Raw genomic sequence first — 17,958 nt, 5'->3', positions numbered from 1 at the left:
TAGGCATAATCAACCATCAACTAAATTTTCAGCCCCTGTCCTCTCTCTAGAGAATGGGGGTAGAGGGCTGAAAGTTCCAAGCTTCTAATCACAGCTTGGTCTTTCTGGTGACCGGGCCCCCTCCAGGAGCCCATCACATGTCAGCTCATTAGAACAAAACACATTCACAAAAATCCAAGAGATCTCAGTGTCCGCAACCCAGGTCAAACACCAGATATTGGAACAAACGACTGCTTAGGAAATTACAAGGATATTAGAAGCTCTGTGCCAGGACCTGGAGGCAGAGGCCAATGTTTATTGTCTCTATTGTCTCACGCCTTTTGTAAGAGGACAGGGCTTACGGTCAGATCGCTTTTGTTTTGGGGTGGGTAACCTATTGGAGAATCAGCCCAGACATCCTACTGCCTCCCAAATACCAAAAAGTTAATCAATAGATCTAAATATGTAGCTGTAGGTAAACTTTGAACATTACTGAAGGCACAAAGCAGATGTAAAGAAACTTCCAGTGGGACCACTAGACCAGGCTGAAGGATGTAAGCAGAAGCTCTGTACAAGCCCCAAGTGGCAGCAGAGTCCTGGAGACAGCCAGGCTTAAAAGAGCTGCTGCCATTGCCACCACAGACCCAGAGAGGCTACCCATTCAATGCTAGGAGCGGAGAGTCATGAGCAGGACCCTCAGAGAGATGAGTTGAGGGGGCAGGAGGCTACCAGGACTCAGAGCTGCCCTTGTGGTACAGGAGCTACATCTTCTTCTTTAGGCTATATTTTTGTGTTCACCCCCTTAACCTCGGCTCCAATAACAGTGCCTGGCACATAAATAGAAGTTGAAAGTCTCCCAAATGCTGAACTCTGAAAACATAATCAAATGTATCTCAGCGAAGAGGAAGAAGCAGCATTTGTGGCACACAACACTAATTTTTCCTCAGTGCTTATTCTTCCCTTCTCCTTTTAGTAATAGATACTCTTCCTCTTTTCAGCGGGGCATATGGCCACTCATCAAGGAAATACACTTCCCAGCCTCCCCTGCATTTAGGTTACATGATTAAATTCTCTCCAGTGGAATGCGAGTGGAGGTGACAGAAGAAACCAAGCCACTGGATGATCTTGAGAAATAAAACCAACAATAGGCCTTGGCTTGCCTGTCTACTATTGTGTAAGAGAAAAATAAAATTATCTCATATTTTGTGCTGTCTGGTACAGCAAGTGTGCTTATCCCTCAGCCAATACTGTATTCAAACAACATAATTTGACTACTGAAGGAGCTCTCCAACAATATCAAGTTTGAAACCAATGACTATGTAGAAATGGCACCAAAGCCAAAGACTTATGACAGAGAGACTAAAGCCCAGAGTCAACTGAAGTATTTTAATATGCCAAGAAGATTAATAAGGGCCTACCTGCTAAGGAACGCTTAAAGTACGAGATTGAGGAAGATAGAATCTCACTAAGAGAGCCAGATAGTAAATTTTAAAATGGCAGTGGAAAATAGAACTATCAATGCCTATTTTACTTTTTTCTCAATTAAAGAGAATAATCTTGAAAGTGGAAAGATTAAAACAAACATGATCAGAGAGAATAAAATGAACAAGAGAGAGAGATGATGAAGTGCAGCTTCTGCATCTTGGGCCCAAATTACTTCCAGCCACTGATGTCTTTTACCTGAAGCTTTGGTTCTCCCAAGTTTATAAATCAGAGAGCAGGTGTCAAATGCCAGACTCAGAGGTGCCTTAAAAAGACTAGTGAAAATATGCCCTTGGGGGTGGAGGGCAAGGCCTCGGAAGGTGTGGAACAAATGGCCTGATTTGTGAGAATTACTCGGATATGAATTCATTTGGTATTTTTTGTTTGTTTGTTTATTTGTTCGTTGTCTTCTTTCCACACACACACACACATCATGCGTCAATTAAAATGTAAACAGAGACATTGTCAGTCTTGTTTTCCACTGTGCCTAGAATAGTGATTAGTACTATTCTAGGGTTGCTTGATTGACTCTGAGAGGGTTGCTTGATTGACTCTCTTCGAGCTTGTTTCTGGCACACAGACATGTTGCTGTTTCTCCCCGCTTAACAAAAAATTTCCGTGACTCCATTCCCCCTGACCAAAACCATCCCAATTTTTTTTTTTTTTTTTTGTCTCCCTGTTACAACATAATGCAAGAGTTGCCTGTACTCTCTGTATTGGTCTGCTCTGGCTGCCATAGCGAAATACCACAAACTGGGTGGCTTAAACAACAGAACTGTATTTCTCAGTTTTGGAAGCTGAGAAGTCTAAGATCAAGGTGTCAGCTGATTTGGTTCCCAGTGAGAGTTTTCTTCCTTGTTTGCAGACTGCTGCCTTCTTTCTATGTCCTCACCTGGCCTTACCTCCATGTGTGCACATGGAGAGAGCAATCTCTCTTTCTTTCCCTTCTTATAAAGCCACTAAGCCTATTCTAAGGGCCCCAATCTCATCATCTAATTTAATCCCAATTACCTCCCAAAGCCCCCATCTCCAAATACCATCACACTGAGAGTTAGGGCTTCAACATATGAATTTGGGGAGATACAAACACTAAATCCATAACATTCTACCCCTGGTCCCCTTGAATCCATGTCTTTCTCATATGCAAAATACATTCATTCCATCCCAACAGCCCCAAAGTCTTAATTCATTCCCACATAAGCTCTAAAGTCTAAGTCCAAAGCCTCATCTAAATAACGTCTAAATCAGGTAAGTGTGAGTCTCCAGGTATGATACATCCTGAGGCATACTTCCTCTCCAGCTGTGAAGCAAGGTATGTGCTTCCTAAATACAACGCTGGGCCAAGCATAGGAAAGACATTCCCATTCCAAAAGGGGGGAGTAATAAAAAGGGAAAGGTGATGGGTCCCAAGCAAGTTCAAAACCTAGCAAGGTAAATTCCATCAGATCTTAAGGCTCTGGAATAATCCTCTTTGGTTCAACACTGTCTTACTTTGTTCTGCGGCTTTGCTGGCAGTCGTGGGGGATGGGGGTTGTCATGCCCACAAGGCTCTGCAGGTGGTCCCAGCCCCATGGCTCCAGAGGGGACTCCTAGTCCCAGGGTTTTATTTGGAGGTCAGAGGCTGTCTGGCCTATTGAGACTGAGGTGGACGCCCTACTGATCTCTGAATCACCTTCGGGGTCACTTTTCCCTCTTCCTGAAGAGCAGCACACATTCACAGCCAAACAGCTCTATTGTCCTGTCCCATCAAATCCAGGAAGTCCAAAAGCCTTCCTTCATTTCATCCCATTTCCATCCCATTCAGCTCATACTGGTAGTATTTCTATTTATATAATCCCATAAACTCTTTATCAAGTGAGAGTCCAGCCACATCCTTGGTATTCTCTTCAGAACACACTTTCTCATTTTTTGCAATATGGATAGGCCAAGAATTTTAAAATCTTTAAGTTCTGATTCCTTTTTGCTTAACAATCCCTTCTTCAATTCATATCTCTCCTCCCACGTTTTACTATAAGCTGTCAGGAGAAACCAAGGCATTCCTTCAACACTTTGCCTAGAAATCTCCTTAATTTGTGAAATAAAATTCATATTTATGGCAAGACAAGAAAAATTTAAACATAAAAATTCTTCTCTGCCCTTTGGCCTCCCCTCTCCTCACACTGTGCATTGTGTATCCTCATTATGCATTGACCAAACCTCCCCCATCAGCAGGAATACCTTCTCAACCATAAATAGCAACATTCTCCTAGCATCAAGACAACTCCTTGGGACTTCCCTGGTGGCACAGTGGATAGGACTCCACGCTTCCAATGCAGAGGTCCTGGGTTCAGTCCCTGGTCAGGGAACTAGATCCCACATGCATGCTGCAACAAGAGTTCACATGCCACAACTGAGGAGCCCATGGGCAGCAACTAAGGAGCCCTGGAGCTGCAACTAAGGAGCCCGCCTGCCACAACTAAGACCTGGTGCAACCAAATAAATAAATAGGTATTAAAAAAAAAAAGACAACTCCTTAAAAGATAACATTCCTTCTTGATCTTGTAAAGGGTCACATGATCCATCACGATGGCACTTAAAACTGGTTTATGTAAGCTGTCAATAATAAGTCATTTAATAAGTCATTTAATAATAATAAGTCATTTAACGTACAGCCCTCTGTCTCAAAAAACTTATATAAACTGTGTCTTGACTTCTAAAGGGTGGAAACGTTCTCAGAGCATCCTGAAATGGTCTTCCTGGTAATGGTAATCCTCAAATTTGGCTTGAATAAAATTTTCCAGTTCCTTCTTAGATGAACTGATTAATTTTTTGTCAGCAGTTAAACGTCCAATTTCATTGCTCAAAAGGTCTACATTTCACAAATCTAAAATACAACCCAAATGAACATATCTACGAAACAGAAACAGATTCACAGACATAGAGAATAGACTTGTGGTTGCCAAGGGGCAGGGGGAGTGGGGGAGGGAAGGATTGGGAGTTTAGGATTAGCAGGTGCAAACTAGTATATATAGAATGGATAAACAACACGGTCCTACTGTATAGACAGAGAACTATATTCACTATCCTGTGATAAACCATAATGGAAAAGAATATGAAAAAGAATAAATATATGTATAACTGAATCACTTTGCTGTACAGCAGAAATTAACACAACGTTGTAAATCAACTATACATCAATAAAAACAATTTTTTTAAGTTCTACCTTCCACAGAGCACTAAAATGGGAACACAATTCATCAAGTTCTTTACCAGTTTATGCTAAGGATCACCTTTCCTCCAGTTTCCAATAATATGTTCTTCAGTTCTATCTGAGACCTCACCAGAATCACCTTTAATATTTGTATTTCTAGCATGAACCTCAAAATTCTTCCAGCTTTTACTCATTACCCAATTCCAAAGTCACCTCCCCGTTTAAGTGTTTGTTACAGCAGCTCCTCGCTTCTCAGTACAAAACTCTGTATCAGTCTCTGCAGAGAAACAGAACCAATAGGCTGTATATATTTATATATATATAGTGACTCAATTCCTTATAATAAAACTCTTTATATTTCCTTTATTTTTATATTTAATTTTAAAATTTTGTATATTTTTAAAATTTTATGTATATGAAGAGATTTATTATAAAGAATTGAGTCACACAATTATGGAGGCTGAGAAGTCCCAAGTTGGGCAGTCAGCAAGCTGGAGAACTAAGAGAGTCAATGACACCATTCCAGTCTGAGTTCAAGTCTGAAGGCGGAGAACGCTGACATTCTAGCCCAAAGACAGTCAGACAAAGAGACTCTTCTCTTACTCAGCCTTTTATTCTATTCAGGCCTTCAATGCATTGGATGAGGCCCACTTTGAAGAAAGCGATCTGCTTTTCTCAGTCTACCAATTCAAATGTTAATCTCATCCAGAAACACCCTCACAGACACACACAAAATATCTAGGCACCCTGTGGTTCAGTCAAGTTAACACATAACACTAACCAACACAGTCCCTGACTCCAGCTCTTCTCTTCCCATTCTCAGCTAAGCCCACCCCAACAGGTTTCTGTCCTCAGCACTTCATGGAAACTACTTTTGTCAAGGTCACAGTGTCCTCTGCTCTGCTAAGTCCATCTTCCTCATCTAGTTTGACATATTAGAAGGATTTGACATGGTGACCACCCCTCTTCCTTGATATATTCCATTTGAATCCCAGGACAGCACACTCTCTGTGATTTTCTTTACCACACTGGTTCATCTTTCTAAGCCTCCTTTGCTGGTTTCTCCATTTTTCCATGATGCCTTTTTTTTTTTTAACATCTTTATTGGAGTATAATTGCTTTACAATGGTATGTTAGTTTCTGCTTTATAACAAAGTGATTCAGTTATACATATACATATATCCTCATATCTCTTCCTTCTTGCATCTCCCTCCCTCCCACCGTCCCTATCCCACTACTCTAGGTGGTCACAAAGCACCGAGCTGATCTCCCTATGCTATGCAGCTGCTTCCCACTAGCTATCTATTTTACGTTTGGTAGTGTATATATGTCCATGCCACTCTCTCACTTTGTCACAGCTTACCCTTCCCCATCCCCGTATCCTCAAGCAAATTCCCTAGTAGGTTTGCATCTTTATTCCCGTCTTGCTCCTAGGTTCTTCATGACCTTTTTTTTTTTTAATTCCATATATATGTGTTAGCATATGGTATTTGTTTTTCTCTTCCTGACTAACGTCACTCTGTATGACAGACTCTAGGTCCATCCACCTCACTACAAAATAACTCGATTTCATCTTTATTGTGGCTGAGTAATATTCCATTGTATATATGTGCCACATCTTCTTTATCGATTCGTCTGTTGATGGACACTTAGGTTGCTTCCATGTCCTGGCTATTGTAAATAGAGCTGCAATGAACATTGTGGTACATGACTCTTTTTGAATTATGGTTTTCTCAGGGTATATGCCCAGTAGTGGGATTGCTGGGCCGTATGGCAATTCTAGTTTTAGATTTTTAAAGAACCTCCATACTGTTCTCCATAGTGGCTGTATCAATTTACATTCCCACCAACAGTGCAAGAGGGTTCCCTTTTCTCCACACCCTCTCCAGCATTTACTGTTTGTAGAATTTTTGATGATGGCCATTCTATTGGTGTGAGATGATATCTCATTGTAGTTTTGATTTGCATTTCTCTAATGATTAATGATGTTGAGCATTCTTTCATGTGTTTGTTAGCAATCTGTATATCTTCTTTGGAGAAATGTCTATTTAGGTCTTCTGCCTATTTTTGGATTGGGTTGTTTGTTTTTCTGATATTGAGCTGCAAGAGCTGCTGGTAAATTTTGGAGATTAATCCTTTGTCAGTTGCTTCATTTGCAAATATTTTCTCCCATTCTGAGGGTTCTCTTTTCGTCTTGTTTATGGTTTCCTTTGCTATGCAAAAGCTTTTAAGTTTCTTTAGGTCCCATTTGTTTATTTTTGTTTTTATTTCCATTTCTCTAGGAGGTGGGTCAAAAAGGATCTTGCTGTGATTTATGTCGTAGGGTGTTCTGCCTATGTTTTCCACTAAGAGTTTGATAGTGTCTGGCCTTACATTTAGGTCTTTAATCCATTTTGAGTTTATTTTTGTGTATGGTGTTAGGGAGTGTTCTAATTTCATAATTTTACATGTACCTGTCCAGTTTTCCCAGCACCACTTATTGAAGTGGCTGTCTATTCTCCGCTGTATATTCTTGCCTCCTTTATCAAAGATAAGGTGACCATATGTGCATGGGTTTATCTCTGGGCTTTCTATCCTGTTCCATTGATCTATATTTCTGTTTTTGTGCCAGTACCATATTGTCTTGATTACTGTAGCTTTGTAGTGTAGTCTGAAGTCAGGGAGCCTGATTCCTCCAGCTCCATTTCTTTCTCAAGATTGCTTTGGCTATTTGGAGTATTTGTGTTTCCATACAAGTTGTGAAATTTTTTGTTCTACTTCTGTGAAAAATGTCAGTGGTAGTTTGATAGGGATTGCATTGAATCTGCAGATTGCTTTGGGTAGTAGAGTCATTTTCACAATGTTGATTCTTCCACTCCAAGAACATGGTATATATCTCCATTTGTTTGTATCATCTTTAATTTCTTTCATCAGTGTCTTATAATTTTCTGCATAGAGGTCTTTTGTCTCCTTAGGTAGGCTTATTCCTAGATATTTTATTCTTTTTGTTGCAGTGGTAAATGGGAGTGTTTTCTTAATTTCCCTTTCAGATTTTTCATCATTAGTGTATAGGAATGCAAGAGATTTCTGTGCATTAATTTTGTATCCCGCTACTTTACCACATTCATTGATTAGCTCTAGCAGTTTTCTGGTAGCATATTTAGGATCCTCTATGTATAGTATCATGTCATCTGCAAACAGTGACAGCTTTACTTCTTCTTTTCTGATTTGGATTCCTTTTATTTCTTTTTCTTCTCTGATTGCTGTGGCTAAAACTTCCAAAACTATGTTGAATAACAGTGGTGAGAGTGGGCAACCTTGTCTTATTCCTGATCTTAGTGGAAATGGTTTCAGTTTTTCACCATTGAGGATGATGTTGGCTGTGGGTTTGTCATATATGGCCTTTATTATGTTGAGGAAAGTTCCCTCTATGCCTACTTTCTGCAGGGTTTTTATCATAAATGGGTGTTGAATTTTGTCGAAAGCTTTCTCTGCATCTATTGAGATGATCATATGGTTTTTCTCCTTCAATTTGTTAATATGGTGTATCACATTGATTTGCGTATATTGAAGAATGCTTGCATTCCTGGGATAAAGCCCACTTGATCATGGTGTATGATTCTTTTAATGTGCTGTTGGATTCTGTTTGCCAGTATTTTGTTGAGGATTTTTGCATCTATATTCATCAGTGATATAGGCCTGTGGTTTTATTTCTTTGTGACATCTTTGTCTGGTTTTTGTATCAGGGTGATGGTGGCCTCGTAGAATGAGTTTGGGAGTGATCCCCCCTGCTATATTTTGGAAGACTTTGAGAAGGATAGGTGTTAGCTCTTGTCTAAATGTTTGATAGAATTCACCTGTGAAGCCATCTGGTCCTGGGCTTTTGTTTGTTGGAATATTTTTAATCACAGCTTCAATTTCAGTGCTTGTGATTGGTCTGTTCTTATTCTCTATTTCTTCCTGGTTCAGTCTCAGAAGGTTGTGCATTTCTAAGAATTTGTCCATTTCTTCCAGGTTGTCCATTTTATTGGCATAGAGTTGCTTGTAGTAATCTCTCATGATCCTTTGTATTTCTGCAATGTCAGTTCTTACTTCTCCTTTTTCATTTCTAATTCTCTTGATTTGAGTCTTCTCCTTTTTTTTTGGGTTCGTGGGCCTCTCACAGTTGTGGCCTCTCCCGTTGCCGAGCACAGGCTCTGGACGCGCAGGCTCAGCAGCCATGGCTCACGGGCCTAGCCGCTCTGCGGCATGTGGGATCTTCCCAGAACAGGGCACAAACCCGCATCCCCTCCATCGGCAGGCCGACTCTCAACCACTGTGCCACCAGGGAAGCCCAGTCTTTTCCCTTTTTTTCTTGATGAATCTGGCTAATGGTTTATCAATTTTGTTTATCTTCTCAAAGAACCAGCTTTTAGTTTTATTGATCTTTGCTATCATTTTCTACATTTCTTTTTCATTTATTTCTGATCTGATCTTTATGATTTCTTTCCTTCTGCTAACTTTGGGGTTTTTTTGTTCTTCTTTCTCTAATTGCTTTAGGTGTAAGGTTAGGTTGTTTATTTGAGTTGTTTCTTGTTTCTTAAGGTAGGATTGTATTGCTATAAACTTCCCTCTTAGAACTGCTTTTGCTGCATCCCATAGGTTTTGGGTCATTGTGTTTTCATTGTCATTTGTTTCTAGGTATTCTTTGATTTCCTCTTTGATTTCTTCAGTGATCACTTCATTATTAAGTAGTGTATTGTTTAGCCTCCATGTGTTTGTATTTTTTACAGATTTTTTCCTGTAATTGATATCTAGTCTCATAGTGTTGTGGTTGGAAAAGATATTTGATACGATTTCAACTTTCTTAAATTTACCAAGGCTTGATTTGTGATACAAGATATGATCTAACCTGGAGAATGCTCCATGAGCACTTGAGAAGAATGTGTATTCTGTTGCTTTTGGATGGAATGTCCTATAAATATCAATTAAGTCCATCTTGTTTAATGTATCATTTAAAGCTTGTGTTTCCTTATTTATTTTCTTTTGGATGAACTGTCCATTGGTGAAAATGGGGTGTTAAAGTCCCCTACTATGATTGTGTTAATGTCGATTTCCCCTTTAATGGCTGTTAGTATTTGTCTTATGTATTGAGGTGCTCCTATGTTGGGTGCATAAATATTTACAATCTTCTTCTTGGATTGATCCCTTGATCATTATGTAGTGTCCTTCTTTGTCTCTTGTAATAGTCTTTGTTTTAAAGTCTGTTTTGTCTGATATGAGAATTGCTACTCCAGCTTTCTTTTCATTTTCATTTGCATGGAATATCTTTTTCCATCCTCTCACTTTCAGTCTGTATGTGTCCCTAAGTCTGAAGTGGGTCTCTTGTAGACAGCATATATATGGGTCTTAGTTTTTGTATCCATTCAGCCAGTCTATGTCTTTTGGTTTGAGCATTTAATCCCTTTACATTTAAGGTAATTATCGATATGTATGTTTCTATTACCATTTTAATTGTTTTGGGTTTGTTATTGTAGGTCTTTTCCTTCTCTTGTGTTTCCTGCCTAGAGAAGTTCCTTTAGCATTCTTTGTAAAGCTGGTTTGGTGGTGCTGAATTCTCTTACCTTTTGCTTGTCTGTAAAGGTTTTAATTTCTCCATCAAATCTGAATGAGATCCTTGCTGGGTAGATTAATCTTGGCTGTAGGTTTTTCCCCTTCATCACTTAAACATGTCCTGCCACTCCCTTCTGGCTTACAGAGTTTCTGCTGAAAGATCAACTGTTAACCTTTTGAGGATTCCCTTTTTTTTTTTTTAATTTATTTATTATTTATTTTTTTAACATCTTTATTGGGGTATAATTGCTTTACAATGGTGTGTTGGTTTCTGCTTTATAACAAAGTGAATCAGTCATACATAAACATATGTTCCCATATGTCTTCCCTCTTGCGTCTCCCTCCCTCCCGCCCTCCCCATCCCACCCCTCCAGGCTGTCACAAAGCACCGAGCCAATATCCCTGTGCCATGCGGCTGCTTCCCTTTTATGTTATTTGTTGTTTTTCCCTTGCTGCTTTTAATATTTTTTCTTTGTATTTAATTTTTGATAATTTGATTAATATGTGTCTTGGCGTTTTTCTCCTTGGATTTATGCTGTATTGGACTCTCTGTGCTTCCTGGACTTGATTAACTATTTCCTTTCTCATATTAGGGAAGTTTTCAACTATAATCTCTTCAAATATTTTCTCAGTCCCTTTCTTATTCTCTTCTTCTTCTGGGACCCCTATAATTCGAATGTTGGTGCATTTAATGTTGTCCCAGAGGTCTCTGAGACTCTTCTCAATTCTTTTCATTCCTTTTTCTTTATTCTGCTCTGCAGTAGTTATTTCCACTATTTTATCTTCCAGCTCACTTATCCATTCTTCTGCCTCAGTTATTCTGCTATTGATCCCTTCTAGAGAATTTTAAATTTCATTTATTATGTTGTTCATCACTGTTTGTTTGCTCTTTAGTTCTTCTAGGTCCTTGTTAAATGTTTCTTGTATTTTCTCCATTCTATTTCCAAGATTTTGGATCATCTTTACTATCATTATTCTGAATTCTTTTTCAGGTAGACTGCCTATTTTCTCTTCATTTGTTAGGTCTGGTGAGTTTTTACCTTGCTCCTCAGCTGCTGTGTGCCCATGACCTCTTAATGTTGGGATACCTTAGGTTTCAGTTCTTGGACATCTCCTCACCTTACAGTCTTTCCATTGGAGATTCTATTCCATGTCATGTGTATAAACACATCTCTATGTCCACAATTCTTAAAGTTACATCTTTAGCTCTAACCTCTCTGCCGAACTCTCAGTTCATATGTTCCACGATCTCTAATAGACATATCAACCTCAGCATGTCCAAAATTGAACTCTTACTATCTCCCACCTTCAGACATGCTCTATTCACAGCCTTTTCCACCTCAAAAGATAACTTTCAGCTTACGTGATTTCCATGTTTCGTTGAATACTATGGGTCACTCCAGTTCTCTAGATATTTTCTTAGCTACTGTGACTCCACCTTCTCCTAGTTTTCCTCTGATGGCCCTGGCATCCTGAACTCAGCCTCCCACATGGACTTCTATCTATATTCTTAAAGTTTGGGACTTAAACATTAAGCTTCCTCAGACTTTCGCACGCAAATCTGTTGCAGGAAACAGATCTGTTGCCGGAAACCAAATGTTTAAGTTTAGGACTTAAACATTAAGCTTCCTCAGACTTTCACACACTCATCTGTTGCAGGAAACCAATCTGTTCCAGGGCCCAAGAATGGGCTCTTGTCTAACCCCAGAAATGTATTGTCTGAGGAGATGCACATGCTGGCAAGAGAATTTATTGGGAAGGGGGCGCCCACGCAGAGAGCAGGAGTGCAAGGGAGCCCAGGAGAAATGCTCTGCCACGTGGCTGACAGTTGGGTTTTATGGTGATGGGGTTAGTTTCCAGGTTGTCTCTGGCCAATCATTCTGACTCAGGGTCCTTCCCGGTGGTGTGTAACTCTCTCAGCCAAGATGGATGCCAGTGAAGGATTCTGGGAGGTTGGTAGGTCATACAGACTGGTGTCTCCTCTCTCCTTTTGACCCTTCCCAAATTCTTCTGGTTGGTGATAGCCTGTTAGTTCCACATTCCTTACCAGGACCTCCTGTTGTAAGATACCTCATGCAAGTGGTTACTATCGTGTCTGGCCAGGGTGGGCAGTTTCAGTCAGTGGTTCCCCTAATAAATCTATTTTTCCAAATACCCATTCTCCAAGCTAGAAACCTGGTGCTCATCATAGTCTCCTTTCACCTATCCTCTACATTTTATTGATCATCTAATCAATACTATCCTACCTTCAAAATATTGTTCATATGCTTCCATGTTTTTCTACCCCCTCTATCTTAATCCAGGCCCTCATTGCTTCTTGCCTCCTAGCTGGTCCCCGTGCCTCCAGTCTTGTACCCCCTCTAAATCCATCTACTACACTGGTTTGTATTTTTCTAAAGTATAAATCATTATATCATTTCCTTGATTAAAATCTTTTCCTGTTTAAAATATTTTCCATATTGAAAATCTTCTGTTTTCACTATCAAGTCCAAGCTCTGTAGCATAACACTCAAAGCCCTCTAGAATATGATTTCTGCTTACCTCTCTGGCATAATCTGCTACTTAGACACACTCTGCACTCACCATTGAAAACTCTTTGCAGTGCCCCACAGCCAAGCTTGTTTCAATTATGCTGAAAAGATAATATAGTACTTTCTGAGTTTAAGTTTATGTAAGCCTCTATACCAGAGCTAAATAAATACTGGTTTTCAAAAAGAGATATAAATTAAATTCTAGAAACTGCAGAGCTAGATGACAAGCCTCTAGAAAGCATTGGCTCTACAATAACATATATGAAATTTAGTGTACTCATAAAAAAACTCGTGGTTGTATTTTGGGATCAAGTTAATGGTCTATAATGACAGGGAGTCATTCCCTGTCCCTACCCTTGCCTTTTAGCACCACTTTCCTACCCATAGTCAAGTGTTTCATGGGGTAGGAAACATTTTTTAAATTAAGAATAAAGTTTAATATCAATCTAATAACTATAGCCGCAATAGTGTAATACATCTTGAAGCTGACAAATTATCTGACAAGCTGTGAGCTCTCAGCTTTAGGCCAAGTTGTGCCACTGCTGGATTTAAGCCTGTCCAAGCTTGTTTGGGGAATGACATAGGCAGAACCCACAGAGCTCTCTTTGTGTGAGGAGCTGAGTTATCACCTGAGAGAGAAATTTTCCCAAAGGAATCAGGCAAAACAAGCTGATTCAGTAACAAAGCTTTGGTGGGAGGAGAAGGACAATTCTGAGCACAGCGTGGTGATTGTCAATTATATTTACTGCCAAGAACAATCTCCAAGGACTTATATTGCAGTCCTGTGAAGGGGAGAGTAATGTAAGCCAAACCAAAGAACTGTGTACTCATTATCTATTGTCATATAACAAATTAGCACATATTTAGTGGCTAAAAACAACACACATGTATCATCTCACAGAACCTGGGCATAGTTTAACCAGGTCCTCTGTTTCAGGGTCTCTCATGACGCTGCAATCAAGGTTTCTGGCATCTCATCTGAAAGCTCAACTGAAGAGGGATCTGCTCCCAATTTCACGTGCTTGTTAGCAGGATTCAATGATCTATGTCCTGTTGGGCTGGGGACCTCAGTTTCTTGCCTGCTGACAGCCAGTAGCTGCCCTCAGTTCCTTTTCACTGGGCCTCCCATACGTGGATGCTTGCTTCATGCATGCAAGCCCAGAAGGCAGTCAGGGGAGTCTCCTAGCAACATGGAAGTTTTAGTGCTATGTAATGTAAGTATGTAAGTGACACCCCATCACCTCTGCCATAGTCTGTTGGTTAGAAGCTAGACACAGATCCCACCCACAGTAAAGGTAAAATGGTTACACAGGGCATCAATACCAGGAAACAGATAATTGGGGACCATTTTAGAGTTTCTCTGTCTCAAACTGACTTATCAAAAACTCTAAGTCATTGACGTATCAGCAGCATGACTTTAGTACTGCTTTAACACAGTGCTACAAAAGAGAAAAGTATTTAATGATGGAACCTCATTGTGAGTTTGAAAGCACAGGGAACCTAGAGGGGACTTAGGAGACAATCTGAGGTGAAGAGCACTAAAACACACTTAAAATTCTTTGTATTTTGGCTTAGGACAAGCCTTTACGGGAAAATACTCATTTGAATTCAATAAATGTAAATACCCACACGGTGGCAGTAGATGCCAGGAAATTCTAGGTAATTATAAGCCAGCGAGGTACAGAAGAGCAAATTTATCTTCCTATATGGCAACCCATGTTTTCCTTTTTGTCTAATGCTTCTTTCTGAGAAGACTCAAGAATTTCCGGGTCCTCTTCAAATGGATGTGATAAGAGATTGTCTCCTTCTTTATGTACATTCTGCCACAGTCTCCTCAAGCCCCATAAGTCTGGGATATTCCAGAGAGACTCCCTCAGAAATCTCTAGACTAGAAATAGGCACCAGTCTCTATATTCATGTTTGCCCCAAATTCCAGAGGGTATAAGTCAAGTTCTCCTAATAATTTCATCACCATACTTCCATGACAGCTCCAGGGGAGACCTACGTGTTCTGTGACTCAGCAAGCATCCAACTGAGAAATAAATGCCCCTCTCCTGCTTCTTGCAGGCTTAACGATCTTTTCAATTAACTGTCTTAATGCCCTCCTGGATAGATCTGATAGATTCAACCCTTGGGAAAATGGTTGGGGGAAGAAATGAAAAGAACAATGATTCTGGAGTCATGGTCAGTTTGAATAGACTCCTTTTCTATAAGAATAGCATGAGGGAAGTGAGATTGCCTATCCTCATAAATCAGCTACTGCTGGTGCTCCAGGTCCTAGGCAGCCCTAAAGCAAGGGATTTAGCCCCAGTTATGCAGGGAAAACTTCTGAATTGAAGACAGGTACCTCCAGGGCAGACGTCAACAAGACAGCATCAAGGTGGTCTGGATCAGTCCCAACCTCACTCTCACTTGCTCCTAAGTACTGATAATAAGTACACAAGGATTTCTGGACAAATAAAAGGAGGGCCTTGAGGGAAACGGACCAGAACTGCTGCCAGTATAGGCCTGTAGAGCCTCATGTTCTGTTCTATATCACTAATGGGAGCTATTTCCACCCCAAATTATAAAAACATTAGCCTCAATTACTTTTTTTAAATATTAGGGTTTGTAAAGAAGATTTCACAACTGAAAATAAGTGAGCCAATGCAATGTTCTTCACACCCTCAGGCAGCCTCCATCCATCTGATGCAGCTGTCTGCTGAAATATGCCAACTGGGCAGTTAAAAATAGATGGCAGCTCCCTTAAAGGAGTTGCATGATTGATTTCTATAGCCTTCCATATTTATTTGTCTAGATCAGTTGTCTCCAAATGTTTTTTTCCTGTGTACACGTAAAAGAAATTTGAAAAACAATGTATCCTTCACGAATTTTTTAAGTTGACCATCTAATGTTTTTTAATATGTTTAAAAGTTTATTTGTCCTTGGGTTAATATTACCTTATTACTAGAATGAGTCAGGATTTAGCTATTCCTGTTTTTCGTATATTTATAGCACTAAAAAATCTTATTTTTATACACAAGTAGATGAGAATGAAAGTTTTGTTAGTAAAATTTTAAATATATTAAGCATATATTTTGCATCTGATAATCAGAATGATATATTAACCTCAGAGAGGGAGAACTTGATTTAATAAAGCTGGTTTTCTGAAGTTTAGGGTACTATATCATAGGTGACTTTTTTTTTTTAATTTTGTTCTACATTCCTTATATATTAGTATAGGTCCTACTTTTTTAAAAGCATGGAAAGGAATCATGAGAAAAACAGAAAGACAAAGAGGAAGAGAAATAGAAAAAGTATCAGGTCCAGGGATGGATTCAGGTTTTGTTAGCCTGAAGCCTATATATATATATATATATATATATATATATATATATATATATATATATATTTTTTTTTTTTTGCGGTGCGCAGGCCTCTCACTGCTGTGGCCTCTCCCGTTGTGGAGCACAGGCTCTGGACGCGCAGGCTCAGCGGCCATGGTTCACGGGCCCAGCCGCTCCACGGCATATGGGATCTTCCTGGACCGGGGCACGAACCCGTGTCCCCTGCATTGGCAGGCGGACTCTCAACCACTGTGCCACCAGGGAAGCCCCTGAAGCCTATATAACATGAGGTGCAGACCTCTTTAAAAAAAGAGGACAACATTATAAATTTTAAAAATTAGGTGGAAAAGTAAATATTTATATAACATGAGAATAAAATCATGACAAATTATGCATTTTAAAGGATGATAAATTCCACAAACATCATATAACCTAGAAAAGTATAACAATATCAATAACAATATTAATTAATATCTCTATAACAATTTTTCTACACTTTCTGGCTCAATACTTTTAATCATCTCTTCAAATGGCAATGCCTTTTTATACCATTTTCTATGGGAAAAAGATAATAGAGATTTTTCCTCAACATAGTTGGTACATTTTATTATTGATAGTTTAGAAAAGCTATTTTCTGCTTCATTATTAGTGGAAGTTACTGGTTAAGCCACATCCACCATTTCCTCCCAGTTTCTTTCTCAGGAGGTGCTTCTTGCCAGGGCAAGCCCTTAGAGACTCTAGCCCTTTGACTGGCCAGGCTAAAGCTCTGGCATGGGGGCCACAGCCCTGGGGACAGCTCTGCCAGGTCTCCTTGACCCCCTTTCTCACCTACCGCGTGAGAGTGCTGCTCTGATATGACTCCCTCAAGAGTAACTCATTATTTGATAATAGTGAGAATATGAAAGAGGTAAGTTAGTCAAACAACAAAAACAAGAATTGTCATTGCACCAGCTGTCCCACACTATTGAATCTGGAACATCCCCCAAAGGGTCAAACTACCCCTTCACTAATGCCGTGCCTCACACTTACTAGACATTCATATTAGGCAGGAAAAGACAATGGTCTATGAAAGGTTTATGAGTATAAGAGGTTTCTCCAATAACAATATGTTGATTTTTCCTCTGAAGATTTTGCACCCCAAGGTGATGCATCATAGATGATTTGGGTGGATAAGAGGTATTTCTTTTGAAAAGTTGGGAAATGGTAACTGTAAAAGAGAATTTGGGCAAGGGAAAAGGAGAAACAGCATTAATATATATTCTCTGGTTGCTGGATATATTATTCTCCAAGGCTATACTGTTCTCTGATTCGAGCCAACATCGATACTGTTACTCCCATTATTCAAACCTTCTGTATCTTTTCTAATATTTTATCTGCTTAATCTATCATTAATTTTGTGATATATTTTGAAATAGTCTATTGTAATTGTAGAGTTATCAGTTTCCCCCTGTAGTTCTATCCACTTTTGCTTTGTAAATATTGAGTATGTTTTATTAGGTATACACAAGTTTAATATTGTTATATGTTTCTGGTGAACTGAATCTTATTCTAGCATTTATCCCATTATATTAATTACTAGTTCAGGAGCTTCCCTGGTGGCGCAGTGGTTGAGAGTCCGCCTGTTGATGCAGGGGACATGGGTTTGTGCCCTGGTCCGGGAAGATCCCACATGCCGCGGAGCGGCTGGGCCCGTGAGCCATGGCAGCTGAAAAAAAAAAAAAAAAAAGTACAAACTTCGTAACTCATCATTCAAATTTCCCAATGACCTGAAATTCACTCATTTTCTCCTCACATACTAGAAAAACAATCAAACTGAAATCCTCACTAGCCTTACACAAATCCTACATCCCTTCTGCTTTCCACATATAATATTGAGATC

At 39.6% G+C, this 17,958-nt stretch overlaps 2 long non-coding RNA genes across 5 annotated transcripts in view; both read right to left on the bottom strand.

Moving 5' to 3' along the window:
• LOC132514594 (uncharacterized) overlaps positions 1–17,958 on the bottom strand; it is a 115,960-nt gene that overhangs the window by 7,112 nt on the left and 90,890 nt on the right. The window lies entirely within an intron of this gene.
• Positions 1–17,958, bottom strand: part of LOC132514592 (uncharacterized) — a 44,165-nt gene that overhangs the window by 4,021 nt on the left and 22,186 nt on the right. For 3 of the 4 annotated variants that reach the window (XR_009538864.1, XR_009538865.1, XR_009538867.1), the window contains exon 5: positions 16,566–17,286. This is a non-coding gene — a long non-coding RNA (uncharacterized LOC132514592). Of the gene's footprint in view, positions 1–16,565; positions 17,287–17,958 lie in introns of those variants that run through there. The other variant, XR_009538866.1, reaches the window with a different exon arrangement.

This window comes from Lagenorhynchus albirostris, chromosome 2 (genome assembly GCF_949774975.1).
Source record: "Lagenorhynchus albirostris chromosome 2, mLagAlb1.1, whole genome shotgun sequence".
Classification (NCBI taxonomy): domain Eukaryota; kingdom Metazoa; phylum Chordata; class Mammalia; order Artiodactyla; family Delphinidae; genus Lagenorhynchus; species Lagenorhynchus albirostris.
The sequence above is the reverse complement of the archived record's forward strand: the minus strand, read 5'-3'. Positions and strand labels throughout refer to the sequence as shown.